This window comes from Pteropus vampyrus, unplaced genomic scaffold, assembly GCF_000151845.1.
Source record: "Pteropus vampyrus isolate Shadow unplaced genomic scaffold, Pvam_2.0 Scaffold566, whole genome shotgun sequence".
In the NCBI taxonomy this organism is placed as follows: domain Eukaryota; kingdom Metazoa; phylum Chordata; class Mammalia; order Chiroptera; family Pteropodidae; genus Pteropus; species Pteropus vampyrus.
The window spans coordinates 1,672,792-1,680,481 of NW_011889347.1; the positions used below are offsets into that span (position 1 = coordinate 1,672,792).

Sequence of the window (7,690 nt, forward strand, 5' to 3'; positions counted from 1 at the left end):
AAATGGTTTTTGGTAGAGTGACAGGATTAATTTCATGTTTTAAGATTACTCTGGCGGCTATGTAGAAAATGGCTTATAATGGGACTGGAAAGCTAATGAACATCAAGAAGCCAACTAGGGCACTATTACAATGTTACCAGTGAGAGATAATGGTACTGTGGGCTAGGAGAGTAGTGGCAGAGATGGGAAGAAATAAATTGAACGTGATGTATCCAGAGGTAGAAATTATAGGGTTTCATGATTATTATAGAGGGAGTCATCAATAATAACTTCCAGGTTATTGGTTTGTAAATTGAATATGTGCTTGTGTCACTCACTGGAATGGGAGAACCCTGGAATATGGCTAAGTTTTGGCAAAAAAAAGGAATGATAAGATCAATTTTGTGTGAGAGTATTCTGACATAATAGTGGATGCTAAGTAGGCAATTAAATATACTGGCCTGGAACTCAGAAGATCTATCTGGGCTAGAAATATGAATTTAGAAGCCATCAACATGTAGATAACATTTAAAAGCATGGGGATGGGAGAAATTATGTAAAGAAACAATTTAGAGGGAGAAGAGAAGAGATCTCAGGATGAAGCCCTAGGAATTCCATTGTTTAGAGGTCATATAGAGGAAGAATAGCCATCAAAAAAGACTAAGGAGGGGATAGAGAGGTAGGAGGAAAACCATAATTGTGTAGGTTCATGCAAGTAGAGAGAAGATGTTTTAAGGAGAGAAGCCTGGTAACCTATACTGAAGGTTGTTGAGAGTAGGAGTAAGCTGAGGACAGAGAAGAGTCTATGACACCTGAAAACAGAAAAGATATCAATGACCTCAGTAAAATAAATTTTGGTAGAGTGATGGGTGCAGGAGCCATACTGGAGTGAGAAAAAAAATGAATAAAAGGTGAAGAAAGGAAGACACCATGTGCAGATAATTCTTCGGAGAAACCTGGCTCCGAAAGGAAATAGATTTGGCGAGAGCTGGAAAAGAGAGCTTAAGGGAGGATGTTTGTTTTACAATGTGAAATAATAGAAAAAAAGTTTAAATATTATTAGGAAGAAGAATTCATTAGAAAGGGAGAAGATGAAGATGCAGGAGTCCAAAGGGATATAATGATTTATGGTCCCTGCAAAGGCTGGAAGCTCCAAGGTTCAAAGCACATGTGATGGGATTGACCTCTTATTAAAGGAGTGACACTTATACTGTGGCTAATATGTACTGAATACCTACTATGTGTTTAGTTTTGTTTCAAGTACTAGGGGTACAATAATGAATAAAACATGGTCCCTGCCCACATGGAGGTCACAGTTTGGTGAGAGAGACAGATAAGTAAACAGACAATTATGAACAGATTGGTTAATGCTGTGATAAGTACAGGGTCCTATATCAGTGCTGGGAAGAGTCATTGTGATATGTTAAATTTTGTCCCCCAAGGAAAGATATATTGGTGTCTTACTGCCCAGTACCTCAAAATGTGACCTTATCTGGAGATAAAATGAGGTCATTAAGGTAGACCATAATTCAATATGACTGGTGTTCTTATAAAAAGGCACACATACAGGGAAAACACCAAGTAGAGATTGAGGCAGAGATGAGGATAATGTGTCTATAAGCCAAGAAACACTGAAGATTGCCAGTAAACCACCAGAAGTTAGGAGAGAGGCAAGGGACGGATTTGTCTTCACTATCCTTAGAAAGAATCAATGCTGCCTTATTTTTAGACTTCTGGCTTTCGGAACTGTTAGAAAATACACTTCTCTTGTTTAGGCTACTCAGCTTGTGGTTCTTTGTTATGGCAGACATGTCAAACTAATACAGGCACTCAAATCAATCTAAGGGAGGGGTGTTGGTCAGGTTATAGGAAGACTTCCCAGTGGAGGTGTTATTTAAGCTGAATCAAGATGAGTTGGATTGCATGGGCAGAGCCTGGGGAGGCCATTCTATGTAAAGTGATCATCATCTAAAATGGCTTAGAAGTAAAAGAGAGTATGCATGTCCAAACTACTGCAAGTAATCCAATATGAATGGATATAGAGTGTGTGGGTAATGGTGGTGACAACTGAGACTCAAGAAGCTGTAGTCAATTCATGAAGGGCCTTCTATTTAGAGCCAATGAATTTGGACTTTATCCTAAAGCTAAGTGGGTAACCTTTAAGTGTTCATTGCCCTCCCCACTATTCACCTGCCTAACTCCATTTTTCCAGAAAGACTTCTCTTATATCTACTATGGAACAGAAATGTTAAAAATAACTTGCTTCTTGATCTCCTCAAATATGCAGCAAGCTCTTTTAGGTAAAGGGCTATGTCCTATTTCCTGAGATATGCTCAGTGTCTGGCAAGTGATTGATGTTTAGTAGTCCCTCAATAAATGGCTGTCTGGTGTGTTCCTGAGGACAACATTGGGACTTTTTGGCTCCTTTTGGAATGACATTCTGGGACACTCTATATTTACTTTTACTCTTCTCTCCTCTTCTTTCCTCTCACTGATGACCCAGCACCCTCCACACTTGGTTCTTTTTTCACTTCTCCACTTGGTTTTCTTTTTAGACCAAGGACCCTGGGAGTTTTCAGTGTGCTTTTTCCCACCAAAAATCAGCAGTCTCTTATCAGGCAGCCTCATGCATCCAGGTTCCTACCGTCCCCAAGGGAGACTATTCCACCCTATGCAAACCCTACAGTCCAACTTTGACACTTTGCTTTGCCCCTGGTTCTGCCAGGACTAGTGCTTAACTTAGCCTAAGCAGAGTCATTAGGTCACTTTTAAGGAAATAGCTCTTGCCAGAATAAACCAAAGAACAGGTGGCAGCTTTGGAAAGAGGATACAGTTGTGGCTACAAGATGGGGCAATGAGATTGCTGGGCTCAACAGGTAGGTAGGGTCAGAATATCTGAGCAATCTCTAACTGAGCCCTGTTTGACCCATGGGACCCCCATTGAACAAGGCAAAATAAGGCAACAGAATAGGAAATTAATAAGGATGATAGTCAAGGCAAGATGCTGAGCAGAAATCATGTGTTTACATTGGATTCAATTCATTAAAATATACATCCTTCACACCTACCCATTTCTATATGCACATACACACATATTCACACACCACAGACACAAAAATGCTGACACACCAACTCATACTCACACTGGCAGAACCTAGTGTTCTGTGAAAAGCCAGAATATATAGTTCTTAGCTCTGAGAGTACTAGACAATTATGGTTTCCAGAAAAGTAACCTTTAAATAAGTGATATATCATTGTAATTAGGGTTAATATAAAGTAAACCTCATTAATTTGGACTTACTAGTTCATAATATGGGAATGATTTATTTATAAATGAGGATTTGGAGTTTACCATTTCACTAGCTACAAAAAGAAAGGATATGTTTGGTAAATTAATACCTGAAACAGAATCACAAAAGTAATGCAAATTTCATTTACATGTGAAATTTGACTATACTTATCTATTTATTAATATGAATTTTATCAAGCCACCTACTTGGTAATACAATTCATTGTATATTTGGGAAGTAGCAATAACAACCTCAATTAATCAACTAATCAATCCATTGAGAAAAAGTATTTTTTGAATAAAGTCAGCCTTGTACACAGACACAGAAAATTAATGGAAACTCTCAGTCCTTGGCTAGTGGTAGTGGCAGCTGAACAATAGCATCAAGGCCATTTTAGTGGGAAAGTTAAAGATCCATAGTGTCTTCAGCTCAAGAATAACTGGTGTGTGGTCATGTCTCAAGAAACAGAAATATATCCTATAAGCATGAGAAAGTCACAGCCTTCCCTTGGAACATGGCTGGAATAGAATATTTCTGACATTATTCTTTGAATCAAGTTTCTGAAAAAGAACAGTCAGTATTAATAGAAATATTACTTTATAACTTTGAAAGATATTCTGGCTTTTCACTAAATCAGACTGGTCTTCCCACCAATTAACAGTAGACAGTTCAATATATGTCAGGTATCGTGCAAAATGTGTTATATGTATTATTTATTTTAAACAGTTCTGTGAAAGTGAATCATTTGGCCATGTTAGTGAATGGTCAAATTGTGTTTCGAACCCAGGTCTATCTCTACAGCCTGCTATCTTAACCACTACCAAATACCATAGTTCCTCAAGAGATAGGACAAAACAAATATTATAGGGTGCTATAATAGGTACATGTTAGTAACTAAGCTGAGACTCATGCCAAGGGGCCCTCTTAAGCCCTACTTACCTACCTCCAAGCCAATAGGGCAATAACCTTCAGCTAGTCCTAGCTGGGATGATGATTATGAAATGCATGAAAGAGAAAGGACAACGTAAGTGTCCTGATTTCCAAAATAACTATCCTTGAGACCATATCTACATAACCCAAAGAGAAACTGTTACTCAGTGTTTGGAACTGTCACTAAAGCCAAACTAGCAACATGTTTTAACTTTCAGGAACAAAATTGTCAATTTTAGCCAATTGGTCTTGCACTAGCTAGCATTGGTGGTAAAATGCATGCTCTTTTCATGTCACTGAAAAAAATGAGTGGCTATTGTTTAGAGCAAAGGATCAATATCAGATATGTGTAAAATGAATTTGCAAGTGAGATACTTTGTGTTAAGAGATACTTACGAGGGGATGAACAGTATCAAGAGCAAGAACTGGGACTGGCACAAAAGGTCTAGAAAAGGTGTACATGATAATGCATTAATTGGTCACTTAGTCATCCACAGTACCAATCAAAATATTGAAAAGTTCAGAGATTTGTTTCAATAAATGTCAGCGCCTTGCAACTGTAAGAATTATGGCTGAAGAATCCAATTTAGATGAAGAAGGTAACTTTTTCATGAAGGAACCCTAAACATGTGTAAAGTTTCTGAAAAGATGTCAATGTATTTTGAGTGATGAATGAAAACATGAAGGAGTTGACATTTGTTTTGAACTTTCAAGGGAAGCTCAACAAAATAAGATGTTCTTAAACAGAATAGTAACCAGGTGGAAAACAGTTTTTCTAATATGACTAGAACAAAAGTGCTACAATATTCAGAGACAAACTTTAGCATGCCAGAGACTCCAAAATGGGTGCAGAATCTGACTACAGATGAGAATAATGGACTTGTACTACTCTGCTAACAATGATAATACTGTCTATGTAGAATTCACCTCTCAAAGGCAGTCACTCAAGCTAATAGGATAGAAATTATAAAGCATTGGAGGAATTATGTGATTAGCTTCTTCACCACAAAAGTGCTATGGTTGACAAATATTTTTGCAATTTTAGTTGTGCCTGAGGGCATTCAAAAATCCCTGTGGTTTCAACTCTCTCCTTAGATTTTGGAACAATCCTGGCCTTGCACAAGGGGAATATTTAACATTCAGGCTTACTCTGACTTTGACATCTCATAAATTTACTTTAGATCCTCCTTAATTTCCTCTAACTCTATTCTAGAATCCAAATCTTTTCTTTGGTTCCCCAAATGGTAGTCCACTCCTCCTGAGAGTAGGGTTCTGACTTGCCTCACTTTAGGCCTTTCTAATCATTATTTTAATACTACACTTCTAACTGCTCTTGGGACTCATAAATTTCTTCTGACTGTTTCTTGCCTTGGTCGCTACTATTGCCACTGTCAGGTCTCCCTGACACTTTTGTCCGTTTGAGTTTGCTCCATAAAAGGTAGGCCCTTCTTAGAGCTTGCATAAGCTCTGCTGGTCTGTCTGATCTTTAGATCCTGGCTACATCTGATTTGGCCCAAGGATTATAACTGTAAGAATAATAGTTTAAGACTCTCACTTATTTGAATGGTACCACTCAACTTAATCCTCAAAATTTTTTATGAGGCCAAGCTCAAACAGACTTTGGACCATTTGTAGAATACAAATCTATTCTCCAAAGATAAAAGTTAGCTCTTTTTCGTGGCTCCTCGGAAGCCGTCAGCTGCTTCAGGATGAAGCCAAACATCTCTTTCCCAGCTACTGGCTGCCAGAAGCTCATTGACTTGGACGATGAACGAAAACTTTGTATCTTTTATGAGAAGTGTATGACCACATAAGTTGTTGCTGATGCTCTGGGTGAAGAATGGAAGGGTTATGTAGTTCAAATCAGTGGTGAAAATGACAAACAAGGTTTCCCCATGGAGCAGGGTGTCTTGACCCATGGCCATGTCTGCCTGTACTGAATAAAGGACATTCCTGTTATCGACCAAGGAGGACTGGAGAAAGTACAAATCTGTTTGAGGTTGCATTGATGATGCCAATCTGAGTATTCTCAACTTGGTCATTGTGAAAAAAGGGGATAAAGATATTTCTGGTCTCATTGATACTACTGTGCCTTGAAGGTTGGGGCCCAAAAGAGCTAGCAGAATCTGCAAACTTTTCAGTCTCTCCAAGAAAGATGATGTCCACCCATATGTTGTGAGAAAGCCCCTAAACAAAGAAGGTAAGAAACCTAGGACCAAAGCACCCAAGATTCAAGGTCTTGTTACTCCACATGTGCTACAACATAAATGTCAGTATATTGCTCTGAAGAAACAGCATACTAAGAAAAATAAGGAAGAGGCTGCAGAATATGCTAAACTTTTGGCTAAGAGAATGAAGGAGGCCAAATAGAAACACCAAGAACAGATTGCCAAGAGATGTAGACTTTCCTCTCTGAGAGTTTCTACCTCTAAGTATGAGTCTAGTCAAAAATGAGATTTTGTAAGAGTAATGAATAAATAAGATCAGACAAAAAGATAAAAGTTAACCTCAGCTAAGGAAATCTAAAAGAATGCATCTAACTAAGTATCTAAAGAAAATACACAAAAAGAAGTTCCAGTGATTTTGTTTTTAGTATTCATGGAATAATTGTATAGTTTTCTAGTGGACTTCTATGAAGGGGATAATTCTCATTTGAATATATAAATTCTGATGAGTTTGTCACACAATCAGTCCTATTACTTTAGTAGTACTGTGAAAAAGTTTGATATCAGCATTATTAAACCTCAATCTTGACCAGCTAGAAGAGTAGTAAGACCAGACATCATGTCTCTACACTTTGTGTCATCATTCATATTTATGCCAGCATTGATCTTGCACTACAGATGAAGTTGTCTATAGAAGGTAAACCTGAGGAACCTGTAGAGCTTCAGAAGAAGAAACAAAGAATGAATAAAAGTTTAGAAATCTTGGAGCTCCTGACAGAATGCCCTGAATATTGTTTGCCTCTATTCTTGGTTTGTACTACAATTAACCTCTGAATTCCATTCTGAAACCTAATCCATTTGGCTGGGTTCCTGATACCTGTTTAACTCTTGGCAGTCCTCTCTTCCTACGGTTCTGGAGTCTTTTGTTTAGGTCCTCTTTCTGGAGTTCTACTTCAAGATATACTGCTCTGGACACAATTATAATCTTTCGCCAATAGTGCCACTGCCCTGAGAGCTATTCAGCCTTCCTCACTTCCTAGACTGCCTCCTTTGTCTGGAAATGCTAATGTATATGGGTTCCTGGTGATGAGACAGGGACTTTTGACAAGCTTCCTTTAGACCAAGCCTGAAACCTATTTTGCCTCTCCTTGCCCCTGACTTATCCATTCCAGTTTTCATCTTCCTTTGTCTTGACTAGCCGCTGAGGTACCAGCAAGCTATCTGGCCAAAATAGTGGGGGTTAAAGTGTAAATTGAAGCTGAAGTGTGTTTAATCTAGTATGAGAGTTTATACTGATCAGGTTAATTGGGATAATTTTCCTTTGAC

The 7,690-nt window shown here is 38.3% G+C and overlaps 1 pseudogene; it reads left to right on the forward strand.

The window, feature by feature from the left end:
- The first annotated feature begins 5,888 nt into the window (after positions 1-5,888).
- LOC111733420 lies at positions 5,889-6,675 on the forward strand (annotated as a pseudogene).
- The last annotated feature ends 1,015 nt before the right edge of the window (positions 6,676-7,690 follow it).